Source organism: Pseudophryne corroboree, chromosome 5 (assembly GCF_028390025.1).
Source record: "Pseudophryne corroboree isolate aPseCor3 chromosome 5, aPseCor3.hap2, whole genome shotgun sequence".
Taxonomy (NCBI): Eukaryota; Metazoa; Chordata; class Amphibia; order Anura; family Myobatrachidae; genus Pseudophryne; species Pseudophryne corroboree.
The window spans coordinates 550,080,190-550,096,533 of record NC_086448.1 but is presented as its reverse complement, the minus strand read 5'-3'; the positions used below and the strand labels follow the sequence as shown (position 1 = coordinate 550,096,533).

Sequence of the window (16,344 nt, the reverse complement as noted above, 5' to 3'; positions counted from 1 at the left end):
GGACTGCCGAGTGCCGACACAGAGGTAGCTACAGCCGTGAACTACCGTACTGTGTCTGCTGCGACTGGATGATAAATAATGATATAAAAAATATATATATATCACTACTGCAGCCGGACAGGTATATATTATATAATGACGGACCTGCTGGACACTGTCTGTCAGCAGAATGAGTTTTTTATTTTATAGAATAAAAAAACACCACACAAGTCACACGACGTGTGTTTAACTTTTACAGGCAGACATTCACAATACAATATAGTATACTATATACTGGTGGTCAGGTCACTGGTCAGTCACACTGGCAGTGGCACTCCTGCAGAAAAAAAGTGTGCACTGTTTAATTTTAATATGTACTCCTGGCTCCTGCTATAACCTAACTGCTCCCCAGTCTCCCCCACAATTAAGCTGTGTGAGCACAGTCAGATATTATACATAGATGATGCAGCAGCACACTGGGCTGAGCACAGATATGGTATGTGACTGAGTCACTGTGTATCGTTTTTTCAGGCAGAGAACGGATTATATTAAATAATATAAAACTGCACTGGTGGTCACTGGTCAGTCACTAGTATAACTAACTAATACTATCAGCAAAATTCTGCACTCTCTGTCTGAGTACTCCTCCTAAGCTCCAGTAAATGAAGTGTCACTGTCTCACTCTGTCACTAGTATAACTAACTAATACTATCAGCAAAATTCTGCACTCTCTGTCTGAGTACTCCTCCTAAGCTCCAGTAAATGAAGTGTCACTGTCTCACTCTCACTCTCCTATCTATTTCTTCTCTAAACGGAGAGGACGCCAGCCACGTCCTCTCACTATCAATCTCAATGCACGTGTAAAATGGCGGCGACGCGCGGCTCCTTATATAGAATCCGAGTCTCGCGATAGAATCCGAGCCTCGCGAGAAACCGACAGCGTCATGATGACGTTCGGGCGCGCTCGGGTTAACCGAGCAAGGCGGGAAGATCCGAGTCGCTCGGATCCGTGTAAAAAAAGCTGAAGTTCGGGCGGGTTCGGATTCCGAGGAACCGAACCCGCTCATCACTAGTCACAACCCCTTTTTGTTACTCCACACACCCAGTTTCAGGTGAGGGTTTGCCGCACATGCTAATGTCCCACCCAGGTAGATCACAAAAGCTTTTCAGCTTTCAAAGTAGATTGCAGACTCCAAACGTCTGGCCACCCCTGCCTTATATCGCTGATCCTCCTGCCCATAATAGTGAGCAGGAGCTGGCAGATAGTAAATGTGTGTTTCCCAGGATATTCACGCTCACCAAAGTACAGTAATAATGTGGGCCATACATGAGGCCAACTTTCCTCCAACCACCAAACCGACCAACCATCCAACTTGTCAGTCCAACTAAAACAGCGCTGCACACACCTAACCAACTTTTTCATCAGACCAGTCAACCAGCCAATTTTTTCAGCAGACCAGCCAACATCGATCCCACTTGTGATATCACAGAAGTAGGCAGACAGTGTTTGGTTTTTATGTAAATAAGAGGCCGCTGTGGGCTTGAGTAATAAAAACAAAATTTCACTTACTTATTTTTCAGTTTTAATAGAGTGGAATACTCATATAGTTTTTCACTCTCAATTCTAGTCTGGAGTTGCAGTGTAAACCTGTTTCAGTATTGTTAATATTAATGTTCGGTATAGTGTTTCCAAAGATGTATTAATATCACCAAGGCTTTTATGAGTAGGGGTTGGAAGCTTTTTTACTACATGTGATAATAATCAGTAAAGGCCTTACAATATGTGAAAGCCTGCAACTCATTGCAAACTACTGGCTTGTAAAATGCACTCTGTTTGACTAAAAGGGGCTATAAAGGTGCGGCCAGTGTTTACTAATGAAAAGAGGATGTGGGTGGTGATCGCAGGGGGAGCGGTGCCAGATGATCACAGGGGGTGAACGCAGAGGCCACTGAAGGTGCTGCTGTGGCAGTGATTGTGGGGGGGAGATTGTTGCCTGTGTGCTGGGTCATCAATGGTGGGATGCAGGCAGGGGCCACTTAAGAAGGTGCTGATGGTTGTGATGCTTGCGGGTGAAGGAGGGCATGGGTGGCATGCAGGCAGCGGCCACTTAAGAAGGTGCTGCTGTGGGTGGTGGTTGTGGGGGAAGGGGGCGCGGATGATCACAGATGGCATGTAGGCAGGGGTCACTTAAGAAGGTGCTGCTGCTGGTGCCAGGTAGTGATCAGCAGCAATGCGGATGGCATCCGGAAGTCGGCAGGTGTGATTGCGGGTGATGATGCTCCTTTCTCTACTCATGGCCGCAATGTGACTGTGCGGGTGGTAGTGTTTGGGCTATTTCACACTCACTGGTTTTGACTGGACAGCAAAAAAATGGACACAAGTCTGACTTTTATTTGCCATCTGGCAGTGCCTTTAACATGCAATAGTTTTTAGCCAGTGTTAATGTTGTGCTTCTAAAGTTGGATGTAGTAGGTATGTGCAGCAACATTTCACAGTGTGTGGGTGACCGGTGACCAAGCACCATTATCACATGCATTGTAAATGTATTATTATATTAAATCTCTTAAAATTAAAGCTTAAATTAAGCTATTAAATTTAAATTAAACTAAAATTAAAGCTATTAAAGCTCTTGCAATGCCTTTTGGGAGGCATTTCTGTCTTTATAAAAATCTAGGGTTTTATCCCACAAAACGGGTCTGGCCTCTACTAATGTAATTAGCCTCTCAGTATTGATGTCTATATCAGCCATTTTGTCAGTCAAGCACCACTACATTTTTTATGATGTAAAATTGGGGGGCGGGGAGTAGCTGTAGAAGCTCACTGCTTCCATTATAAAGAATGGTGTGTGTGTAAATGGTTTCATTGAAGCATGTGCTTCACCGACTTGTAGGGACAATACGGCCACGGAAATAGAATAGGAGTGGAGGCTGCGCTCATATATCAGTACATAACCATAATATAAAATATCAAGACAATTTAATAAAAAACATAGTAATGCATACATACAACAAAGAGTAAAAAATGGTATGAATTCATATACAGTGGTTAAAAATTAGATATTACCATAGATATCTGGTCTGGACTGAAATACAACTAAATTGATGGAGTCCATTCCAATAGTGCCCCTGTAGAATTAATAGTCCAGTGCAACAAGAGTCTCTTTGTAGAGTTAATCCATTTAGAGATGCATGTAATTTACCGTTAGAGGAATCATGGTTTAGCAATGTCCTTTTGGTGAATAGGTCCCTCATGCAATACAGTAATAGGCCGAAAAGTCTCTGGATCTCTTGTAATTCAAAGGTGGTAATCCGGGGCTGGTTCGGTTTCCAATTCAGTAAAGCGTTCTGATAAACTGACAACACCAAACTATGTTTTTTATTAAATTGTCTTGATATTTTATATTATGGTAATGTACTGATATATGAGCGCAGCCTCCACCCCTATTCCATTTCTTTGGTAGTGACTTCCCCATTTTTTTGGCTGCAGCTTAGCGAGGCATCTTCTATTTCAGCGCCCTCAATATCTGTGTACAGGTTTCTCTTTCTTTTCACAGTACGGCCACGGCCCGGCAGCCGTCCTATTTAGTGAATATATTCCCAACTGCAACACGGCGATGCCATGTCCACGCTGTCTGAAAGGACACATGAGTCTTAAAATGCATCCACAGCAAAAAGCCATCTGGGATTTTGTCGGCCGATGGAAACTGGCAGGTGTGAAATAGCCCTTTGGCATCCGGGAGCCAGCCGGCAGGTGTGACTGTGCAGACGATGGAAGGATCCCGGGCTGACAGGAACAACAGCCCTGGCTGTGATGGACAGGAGGATGGTGAGTAAAGTAGGTGGAAACTGCTGGTCAGTGTCTGCCTACTTATCGTTCCTTTACCCCTACGCTGATTATCATTTGCTCTCACACACTGCTCGATTATCATTCCAACTAGCAAACTAGTTGGCTGGTTGGAATGAAATAGTTTTGGTGTGAGGCCATCTTATGGAAAGTGGCTCATGTGGGCAAAGACAATTTTTGCACTTTATATGTAGTTTGCTACCTCTTACCAGAAATCAGCGTTGTCGCCCCATTTATATTAATAAATATATAAAAGAAGATAAATAAGATTTTTGGTGTAGAATGTGCAAGTTTTACTACATTATTATTCACCAAAGCAAATGTTTTAACATTTTTAATGGATTAGTATTTTCTTGGATTAATGGATTAGTGTTAAACAATCATTATTTCACTGCAAAAAAACTGCTATTAAGTCTGAAAATGTCCATTATACACATTTTGTTATTACAGCACCTTTCTCTACATCCCAATCACTGAGAGTATAGTACAGATACAGTAGGCTAAGATGTTATAACCTTCTTGGTGGTATTTCTATGTAACATAACCTGGCAGCAGTAAAGCAGTGTAACAGCCTATTAAATCACAGTTAAATTAGATTACATCATAAAACAAGCGTTAGTCTTTATGACAGCAGTTAACTGGTTTGCAACTTTAATAAATTCTCTTTTTCAACCACAGACATAATAACAGTTACTGATACTGACTGAGTATTCCATTAACTTTACTATTTATTTACTGTCAATCTATTTGATAAGACCATTGAGATAGAGCATAAGTAAAGAAATTGAAATGCTGTGAATGGTTTATTATACTACCCCACATAAATATCATTCTTATGTTTAGAAGAAAATGTTTAGTAGGAAAAAAAAATTATAATGAAAATTCCATCTGGCTTTAAAAACAGAGACTTATGAATCCTGTGACTGTTTAGCAGTGACCTTAACACATACTCCCAACCATCCCGCTTCTGACAGGACAAACCCTATAACCCTACCAAAAAGTCACATTTATGATGGCTGCCTCACCTTTTGCATGCTCCTGATCATCTCCATAAAACAGCTGAAATTCACCACAACTGACCTATAAATCATCATAAATATCCAAGGACTTACCTTTAACTTGTACTACTCTACGCGGACATCTCATCAAAACCAATGGATTGCATTCCTGCGCTGAGATACACACTAGATTGAAACCTCTGCAACTCTCCACTGAGAAGTCCTTCAGTTTGGAATCTACTGTGCTTTGCATTGGACATCCCAGACAACATACTGTGGACTACAACCTATATTGGGCTGCATCCAGCCCCTCACTTAGACATCATTCACCTCTGTTCTCTGAGCAAAAAATAACTGCCTTCTTGCATTAATCAACTAATATACAGCATATTCAGACTCTGAATCACTGAAGGGTCACTGCTCACTTCAATTTGCAGGAGCCATTCCACAGGACACATATTATCACTACCCCTACAAGAAATCTACTTCAAAGGCCTCTCACACTGAGATCTTTCACACCTACACAACAGGAATTGGATTCTAAAAAATGTACCATATAAAAATATATTACAAGGAAGCGCATATATATATTTGATTAAAAATTGTAGATATTTTTTATTTGTTTAATAGACAATTTTCTTAATAATGCATAGCATAATATAACCTTAAAACACACCAAATCTGCAGTGCAAACAAAGTCCAGAAACCGTGACTATTACCGTCCAGATAACCATATACCGCTGGAGCTCCAATAAGGATATTCTTTAAGCATACAAAATGCTATTTCTGTAACTCCCCGGTGAAGAGCTGGTTATTATTAAAAAGATGTATGTTGTTTACTTTGTATCCACAAGCCAGAACATTATACTTTTGTAGAGACTGCAAGTGTTCACAACGTGCCTGCCGCACAGCAGCTAGTGTCCCTTTTCTCTCCACACCGCCAATGATTTTTGCTCACCACAGCCGTACGTTGAAGCCTCAACACGGCTAGATCTTAAACGGTCAGTGCCGAAGTTCTCCAGTGGGAGCGGCGGTGACAGCAGCGTCCACGGGGGAAGGGTGCACACTTCCAAGGTTGGATTCAAGTGATTCTTCCAAAGTATCCTATGGCATAGAGGGATTCTGGACAGCCTGCCGGTGTTTAAAAATGGATCCTTAACACGTTTCTCCGTGCTTCCAATCTCACGGTTTCATCAGAAGGTATTGAGGTGCATTAGATTGTCCGTATTGCAGTCTCTACAGCTCCAGCGGTATATGGTTATCTGGACGGTAATAGTCACGGTTTCTGGACTTTGTTTGCACTGCAGATTTGGTGTGTTTTAAGGTTATATTATGCTATGCATTATTAAGAAAATTGTCTATTAAACAAATAAAAAATATCTACAATTATTAATCAAATATATATATGCGCTTCCTTGTAATATATTTTTATATGGTACATTTTTTAGTGTTTTGTTTGGAGTAAGGTAGAATACTCCACTGGGAGCCGCAAATATATTATTTAAAATTGGTACCCATTTAAGAAGTTATATTTAGTGCGCTTGATTGACACAGTCTTGACAGTTAAAACCATTAGGGGTTGGACAGTCAAAACGGTGTGGTTTTGTCTTAGGAATTGGATTCTAACACCTTTCCACAAGCCTGCTTTTGACTAAATCAGCAACAGAAAAAGCAGTTCTTTTATTTACAGTATCACTTGTTTCAAATATACCCATTGTATTAAGGAGCAGCAATAGGTTACAGCAACAATGATTATAGCGAATACAATCTAAGATGGCGCCACAGATGGCTGCCTTGGAGCTACGTAGCTCAGCCAAAATACCTGTTCCCCCTTGTTTTCCCCTTCCTTGTCTACCCCACCGGTGAACAAATACAACAGGGAAGCCCTCCTAAGTTGGAGTGCTCCCGCGGTGCTTACCCCACGTTCGGGCCCGTCCGCAGCCAGATCAGCGGCCCTTGCAGCCCTCACTGCCCGGTGTGGCAGGGATGCAGACATCGTGGACACAGAAGTGGATGACCGAGCAGCCGCACTGGCGGGTGAATCGCCGGCCCCGGAAAGAGAATGACGGAGGCCCTCATGTCTGCCATAGTAGACCTGGGCTCAGAGGAGAGGCTGTCGCGCAGGTGCCCTAGTGAGGTGGCGGTGAGGGCACCGGTCTGCACTTCCCGCGATCCTGCTTTTGAATGTGCGCTCACTAGCAAACAAGTTCGGCGAATTGTCACGATCCTAGGCAAATCATGTAGCCCTCACCTGGATATGCTAAGTATCAACTGTAACTTCTATTCCCCCCTGGGAATTTGCATCAATTGTCCTTGTGGGAGTGTACATCTGCCCCCCCCCCCCCGCCTGCGCGAACAAAGCCCTGCACCACCTGAAAGTATGCATATCCGACATAGAACAAAAACACCCAGACTCTCTGCTTATAGTACTGGGTGACTTCAACAGAACTAATCTGAGCAAGGAGCTACCTAAGTACAAACAACAAGTCATGTGTCCCACTAGGGAAGGGCGCACCCTTGATCACTGCTACACTACCCTCAAGTCTGCCTTCCGGTCTATCCCGCGTGCTGCACTCGGCCTATCTGACCACTGCCTCATCCACCTACTCCCTACCTGTACACAGAAGCTGAAAGCGGTTAAGCCTGTTGTCAAGACTGTTAAGAAATGGACCAATGAGGCTAAGCTGAAGCTCCAGGCCTGCTTTGACTGCATGGAATGGGGGGTCTTCGAAGCCTTTTCAACTGACCTGAATGACCTGACAGACACTGTCACATCCTACATCAGCTACTGTGAGGACATGTGTGTACCTACCAAGACTTACCACATTTACAACAACAAGCCCTGGTTCAACGCCCAGCTCAAGCAACTTCATTGGGCCAAAGAGGAGGCCTGTAGTAGCAGTGACAGAACACTATACAACCATACTAGGAACTCTCTGACTAAAGAAATCAGGCTAGCAAAAAAGCGGTTCTCGGACAAGCTGACAAACGATCTCTCCACCAATGACCCCGTATCTGTATGGAAAGGAATACAATCCATAACCAACTATAGGAAAACATCGAAGTCCACCACCATGCACCAAGACTTATCAGATGAACTAAACCACTTTTATTGCAGGTTCGCAAAATAAGTCCCCTGCAACCCAAACAATCACCTCTACGATGCCCCGAACACCAAAGGCGAACCCCAGGCACTGCAAGTCGCCCAAGAAGAGGTGGAGGCACTGTTCAAAAGGGCCAAACCCAGGAAAGCTCCGGGTCCTGACGGAGTGTCACCATATGCCCTAAGAGCATGTGCGGGTCATCTCGCCCTCATACTCACCAAGATCTTCAACAAATCGCTGGAGCTACAGAAAGTCCCTTCCTGCCTCAAAAGGTCTACTATTGTTCCGGTCCCCAAGAAACCCTCTATCACGAACCTGAACGACTACAGGTCAATAGCACTGATGTCTGTGGTCATGAAAACGTTCAAGCATCTGGTTTTGAATCACCTGAAAACTGTGACTGGCCCCCAACTGGACCCCCTGCAGTACACCTATCGATTGAATCAGTGTGTCGAGGATTACGACAACCTGGGCCTGCACTACATTCTACAGCACCTAGACATTCCCGGTACCTATGCGAGGGTCTTGTTTGTCGATTTCAGCTCGGCCTTCAATACAATCGTCTCCAGCATCCTCCACCCCAAATTACTTTGCCTAGGGGTCCCAAAAGCTACCTGTTCCTGGATAGTAGACTTCCTGACAGATAGGACACAGGTGGTGAAATCGGGGAAATTCACCTCTCAAGCATGGTCCATTAGTACAGGGGCCCCTCAGGGCTGTGTCCTCTCACCGCTGCTACACAAATGACTGCACCTCAGAGGCGCAATCACTAAAGATCATCAAATTCGTCGATGACACCACCATCATCGGCCTCATCAAGGACGGGGATGAATTGGCCTATAGACGGGAAGTAGACTGGTTGGCTCTGTGGTGCATCCACAACAACATTGAGCTCAACCCCCTCAAAACTGTTGAGATGATAGTGGACTTCAGGAAGAAGTCATATAGTGCACCTCCGCTAACGATTGCTGACAGTGTGGTATCGCTAGTGGACTCCTTCAAGTTTCTAGGGACCACAATCTCCCGGGACCTTAAATGGGGGTCCAATGCTGATGCCACTGTTGGGAAAGTGTAGCAGAGGTTGTTATTCCTCAAGCAACTAAGGAAGTTCAACATCCTTCTGCTCCTCTTCTTCTCTGCGATTGTGGAGTCGGTACTGTGCTCCTTGATACTGGTAAGGTACAGCTCCACCAGCGCGAGGGACAGATGCAGGCTCCAAAAGGTGTTCAGAACCGCAGAGAAGATCATCGGGGCTGACCTTCCCTCAGAGCAGGATCTGTACCTGTCCAGAGCTAAAAAGCGGGCAACGAAGATAGTAAAAGACCAGCTAGACCCCGGCCACAGCATGTTTAACTTGCTTCTTTCAGGCAGGCATTATAGGGCTGTCCCTGCCAGGTCCACCAGAAGCCTCAAAAGTTTCTTTCCCCAAGCGGTCCGCCTGCTGAACTCCTGAACATTGACTGACTAGACGTACATGTAACTGACTTGTGTCCCTACGGTATACCTATCTGTGTGACTTTACTTGCCCCCCCACCACCTGCTTACAGTATCTGTTACCTACTTGGCTGTTGTTTAGAAAACCAAAGATGAATTCCTAGTATACGCAAGTATAACTGGCCAATAAAGCTGATTCTGATTCTGATTGGAGCACTGTCACAATTTCCTCTAATGAACTAGTTCATCCCATTTATGGTGGGATTTGAGGTAGGTTTCACCACTTTGGCAGAAGAAAAATTATACTTTTCTTGTAAAACACCTGCCAGAGTTGGTGTGATATGGTCCTGTCCCTGCAACAGACACACATCCTGATTTCAGGAGGATGTTGGGATGATTGTTAAAATACTATTTGGTCAAATATGAAAATGCTCCTTGTAACATTCGCATATACTTGTTGTACAGGACATGTCCTGTACAAAACAGTGGCTTTTTTTTAAATCCGATATGCTCAAACATGCACATTTGCCAGAACAAGATGATACTTCCCTGTTTTACTTTAGATGATGAAGCACATGTGGAGTAACAGACACCTGGTAGTATATTTACTAACGATCTATTTTGATTTTTGGTCGATTTTGTATACCAGATATTATTAAAGGGAAAGCTTACTGAAAATTAACCAAAAAAACAACAACTTTAGAATAAGTCAGACCATAAATCAACAATTAGTGCTTTTTAATAGATCCCTATACAAAATGCATATTTACTAACAGATGGGTTTAAAATCGACTCAAAAACAGAAAAATAATAGACTAATAAGAAACCGATATGTTTGCGCAGGTGTAGGTTTTTCCGTGGTCGGTTGAACCTCAATCCATTTTCTGTTGGCAAGGTTATACAGATGATCTGCCTCAGCCATTCTAACATAATGATGTTGAAAAGACCTCGCCAAGACTCAGATTGAGCCAGACATAGCACTGTCACATGCTGTATCAGGACTGCATAAGCTGATGTGATTTTTGCAGTACATAGCAATAGGCTCCTTTCAGTCAGTGTCTGGGAAAGTGTTGGGCATATCCCAGCCTACACCTACCAGCCTACTATTTAGCCAACACCTCACTTAGAAGCTGGGATCACTCGTACGCCTCGCCAAAACCCACATCTGCTTTACCAGCCAGGAATCATAGTGGCATGAAGCCATTGTAGCTGGCAGTAATGCCTAATGTCCTGAGAGATATAGATTGTACACATAGGGCTGAGACCACCAAGGAAAACTAGACATTTGTTCATTAACAGACATCACTACCATTCTATGATGCAAAACAAAAAAACTGTGCTATTGCTGGCTCTCCTGGTTCATGCTACAATGCCTATATCTTTAGCAATTCATCCCTGTCACATGATTTAAAGCAAAACAAATGCCAAAGGGATGATTGCTGGGTAAGACACTTTATTTTTGTACCTAATCTTATAATTGAACATTTTGTTAATTTGTATTTTCTGCAACAGGGGATTTAGGCTATGGCTGTAGCTCCTGGCTTCTAACTCCATTGTCACATCCGCAGACTCCTGCTGAGCATAAGTACAGTATAAAGAGACACATATAGCCACTAGATAAGTGACAGAATGCACTTTTGGCCTACTAAAATCTTGGTTCTGCTGTCTTGACAAATCTGGGGGCACCCTCAGTTAGTTTGGGCATCTCACAGGAATATTGGGGGTAATTCTGAGTTGATCACAGCAGGAACTTTGTTAGCAGTTGGGCAAAACCATGTGCACTGCAGGGGAGGCAGATATAACATGTGCAGAGAGAGTTAGATTTAGGGGTGGTGTGTTCAATCTGCAATCTAAATTGCAGTGTAAAAATAAAGCAGCCAGTATTTACCCTGCACAGAAACAAAATAACCCACCCAAATCTAACTCTCTCTGCACGTTATATCTGCCTCCCCTGCAGTGCACATGGTTTTGCCCAACTGCTAAAAAATTTCCTGCTGCGATCAACTTGGAATTACCCCCCTTGGGTGTTTGTGATGCTTACTTTACATGTGGTATGTTTTGGACAAAAGGAAGTCAATAGTAAATGTTTGTCTTTTTAAAGTCGGTTTAAAGTCAGTTTTACACTTTTATTTATAAGTGATTTAAAATGGCACTGACAAAACCAACTGACCTTACAGTTTTAAACCAAATCACATCGACAACGATTTTCAGATGAAACACAAAACTGACTTTTAGTAAATCTCCTATTTTGCACAGTCAAACATGACAGCAAAATCTGTAAATTTTGGTTGGTTTGAAAATTGATTCAAAGTCCATTTTTAGTTAATCTACCCCCTGGCCTGTCCTATCTTATATAACTTCTGATCTCATTCTGTGTTGCTTTCTTTACAACTGACAGGCCTGTGCAAGCAGTGTTCAAGCCGTAGCTCTCTGTACAGTATCCAATCGTGGTGAAAGTCATTTGATAATGCCATAAAGGTATACCAGGCACTCCTGCAAATTTGTTCATTATTTGCAATATATAATGGTAACTTTTTTTTGTCACTGTCATTCTGTATAGAGCTGTGATTGCACTGCAGGCTATTCTTCACACATAAAACTTGAATGCTATAAATAATCAGTGCCAGAAAACTGTAATGTGTATTATTCTGAGCAGAGATGTGCAGTTTGATTTTCCCAAAATACTGGTGTTTCTAAGTATTTCCAAGCCCGGGCTTGGTATTTCCCACTAGGCTCAGATCCACAAATGAGGCAAAATGTAAATCTCTGGGTGTCGGATCTATTAAAGTCCCGTGGGTGCCATTTCACACATAACGCTATAGGTAGAGGGTGCGGTACAGGCTGTAGTGTGATTAAGGGCTACTGCGACTTTGATTAAGGGCTGTGGGATACTGCGTCTCACACACTCAGTGTCATCAGTGAACTAGGGATATGGGCTTGCAGCACTGTCTGTGACTATCACAGTGTCTATCATCATCATCATCATCATCATCATCATCATCATCAAGTAAGGACTGTGAGCAGCAGTGTAAGGGCTGTGGGCTACTGTGTCAGTGTCATCATCATGTGTCTTGTTGTTCAGGCACTGTACTTAAGAAATAACAGTCAGTAAAGGTGCCACCATTACTTACAGCAGGGTTAAAAAAAATTAAATGTGTGAGCTGTTGTTCAGACACTGGGGGTCATTCCGAGTTGATCGCTTGCTAGCTACTTTTAGCAGCCGTGCAAATGCATAGTCGCCCCCTAAGGTGGGAGTGTATTTTTGCTTTGCAAGTGTGCGAACGCCTGTGCAGCCGAGCTCTGCAAAAACATTTTATGCCGTTTCAGAGTAGGTCTGAACTTACTCAGCCCTTGCAATCACTTCAGTCTTTTTGGTGATGGAATTGACGTCACACACCCACCCTTCAAATGCCCGGACACGCCTGCATTTTCCTACCACTCCCAGAAAATGGTCAGTTGACACCCATAAATGCTTTCTTTCTGTCAATCTTCTTGCGATCGGCTGTGCATATGGATTCTTTGTTAAATCCATAGCTCAGCATTGGACCCGTACGACGCGCGTGCACATTGCGGTGCATATGCATGAGCAGTAGAGACCTGATCACAGCACAGTGAAAATCAGCAGCATGCGATCAACTCGGAATGACCCCCACTGTACTTAAAAAAGTAACGTTTTGTACAGGTGCCACAATTACTTACGCAGTGTTAAAAATTAAAACAAAACATGTTGTTGTTCAGGTATTGTACTTAGAAAAATAATGTTCAGTACAGGTGCCACCATTACTTACTGCTGTTTTTTTTTTTTTTTAAATGCATGTTGTTGTTCAGGCACTGTACTTAAAATAACGTTCAGTAGGTGCCACTGTTACTAACAGAGCTGTTAATCAATATGGATCAGTTGATAGAGAGAAGGAGCAGTAACCCAGTACTAGTGCTTTGGCTGCTGCCAATATCTACTAAAGGTAGTCCAGGGGATACAACATTTAAGAAAGGGCACCTGAAATCTAAATATTTCACAATGTTAAAGAAAAGAGGTAGAGATGTCACCTTTAAAACAGATATTTTTTTTCAAAAAAAGAACACTAAGAGCAAACTGTGTGTTCACATATACCTTAGGAGAGTATAGAGAAGTTCACATTAACTATGTGTGAATCTGACATTTCTGACATTGTACTGAAAAAGAAGCCTCCTTCCACAATTTTTGTACTCTCTACAAATGTGGGGATGAGCAGTTCAAGTAAAGATGGTGACATAATTCAAATTGAGGATGCTAGTGTGGAAGTGCAACAGGATGAGGGGGGTATTTGTGTACTATCTGGCGCTAATAAGGATGTTGATGATGAAAGTGTTATTTGAGTAAGTTAGCCACCAGTGGCAGCAATTCTTTCTCATTATAAAAAGAAAGCCATTGTCATGCTTGGGCATAAGATAAGAAAAAACACCTTTTGAGTGTGAATTATTTTTACACAAATCCTGATAACCCTTGTGAAGGCATCTGTTCCATTTGTTAGGCCAAAGTTAGTAGCAGTAGAGATGTCAACCATCTAGGCACTGCCTCCTGATAACATTATTTGCAGCAAGTTCATGAAAATTATTTAACAAAATTAATAGAGGAGGTGAAGTGGAACATACAGTAGACCATCCAGTAATGTATATATTAAGCTATTCATCATGTGGACTGACCTCTAATACACACTGCTGACATCTATCTGCATAGGTTCTGCCAGTAGTGTCCCCAATCATCTTATAAAGACTCTGCATAAGCACAATTATAGACATACAGCTGAGTCTGGGAATGACCTTATATTAGTTAAGCAAGGAGTAGGGGTTTCTGCTAGGGGCGTTTTAACAGAGGAGGGGGCCCATGTGCAGACTCCAGGTGGGCCCCCTACTCTCCATGGCACAGTAGGCTCCGGAATTGTGCCGAAGGCTACTGCACATGCGCAGGTCTTCTGAATCATGGCGCCCACCATGTTCTGGAGACTAATTTTACTACTGTGCATGAGTGGTGTCCATTTTATCTGTGATTTCTGCCACTGCTGCAGCGCCCGACGCAGGACTCTGGAAAGGTAATTATGAAAACATGGGTGCAGTGTGGGCACCCTTGGACCATGTGCACCGTACAAATTGCACCCATTATAGAAATGCCAATGGTTTCTGCTATCAAGTCAGAATTAAAGCTTTTATACAAATCAGTCCTTGCTTAATCTGTGGAGTAAACTGTGGGGAATAGAATTAAGGCCCTGATTTATGTTTGTAAGTAAAGAAAAAAAAAGCAAGTAATTTTATGTCTGGAACAAACCATGCAAGAGGAGCAAATACAGTACATTTATATTATTTCTGTGTAGGGTAAATATACTGACTGCTTTTGCATGTAGTCCACTAATGTTAAATAGCTTTATATTTACACTGTAATTTAGATTTCATTTTGAAGACACCCCATCCAAATCTAACTCTCTCTGCACGTTACATCTGCCCCACCTGTCGGGCAGCATGGTTTTGCCCAGTTGCTTGCATTTTTGCTTTTCTTACAAACATGAATCAGGCCCTTAGTTCTCAAAATAGATACTTTTTTTGGTGGAATTTAAAGCACCAGTACCAAACTAATAGGAGGCCAGTAATGCAGAATTGATGACAAATGCCTCTGTGCCACTCTTATGTTTACAGATAAGGACTGGAATGCAGAGATGGACAAGACTTCTTTAGTTTGGTAATTAACTTACTCATGCTGGCACTTATAGTCCAAAAACAACTGTTGAGCCCCATGCTACCTCAGCCTGTTGCATATAAGCCTTACAGACATCACTACAGGGACAAAATATTCCGGTTTTCAGATTATTTCGGTTAACAAGTATTCAGATAGCAGATACCTGACCTGTAGTATAATATTATATGGATTCTGCATGAATTCCTGACTATTGGGATCCCGGAGGTCACAATACCGACTCCGGAATCCTGACAGCCATAATCCCGACCTCGAGCACACTGTGTCCCCTCACTGGCTTGCTACGCTCACCACGCTTTGGGCCCAGTGGCGACCTTTGGTCACCACACTAATCATTTTTCTCTCGGGTGGTGGCATAGACCACCACCCATGTGTGGATTGCAGATGGTGGTCGGGATTCTGACCGCTGGCATTTCAACGGGTGTCGGGATTCCAGCATCAGTATTTTGACTGTGGGATCCCATCAGTCGGGAAATTAACTGCATCCCTATTATATTTGTGTCTTTGTTGTTTTTAGCTCTTCATACAGTGACCCTTTTCCTAAACAGTTTACAATCCACTTAAAATGTTCATAATGAAAGCTGTAAAACTACAAATATTTCAAATCAATAGTTGCAAGATAAATGTCCTACATACAAACAGTTTTCTATTGTTACCACAACAAAGACATCATACTGTACTTGAATTGAGTGGAGAAGTAAATTGTGCAGAATGCGGGCATCAGGTAATTACCTTGCTTTGGTCCCCAAAGACTCCTGATCCATCTCAGCTTTTAACATGATTCTCAGTGTATAAATGACAAGACTCATTGAGATGCCTACAATAGCAAAACAATTCAGCATGTCTAACCTCCCATCCTCTTAATGCGAAAGCAGAGTCATGCAGGAAAATGAGCTCTGAAATCAGAGATCTCTGTGCAGATAAAAATGAAACAACAAAACACAGATGTATGTTACATTGCTCCATTCCAAAGCTTTTGTCCTAAACTCTCCCCAATCTTTAAGACACAATTTCCCATCCCCTCCCCTATAGGAAGTCTCATTCATTCATATATTGCTGGAATTCCTTAATTCTCTTTCAGAAAGATTACCACCATCCAAGCCCCCTCTTCCTTTTTCTTGCCTGTGCCACGGAGAGAAAGGGAAAGGAGCAGAGCCTGCCCAGATGGTTGAAGACCAAAAAGACAGAACATTTTCTCATGCTTTTAAAAAGACTGCTTTCTTTCCTGCCTAATATTTAGCTCCTTCAAATGCAAATGGA

The 16,344-nt window shown here is 42.6% G+C and overlaps 1 long non-coding RNA gene across 3 annotated transcripts in view; it reads right to left on the bottom strand.

Moving 5' to 3' along the window:
• Positions 1-16,065, bottom strand: part of LOC134929207 (uncharacterized) — a 157,916-nt gene extending 141,851 nt beyond the window's left edge. For 2 of the 3 annotated variants that reach the window (XR_010178379.1, XR_010178381.1), the window contains exon 1: positions 15,817-16,065. This is a non-coding gene — a long non-coding RNA (uncharacterized LOC134929207). The remainder of the gene's footprint in view (positions 1-15,816) is intronic. The other variant, XR_010178380.1, reaches the window with a different exon arrangement.
• Between the last annotated feature and the right edge of the window lie 279 nt (positions 16,066-16,344).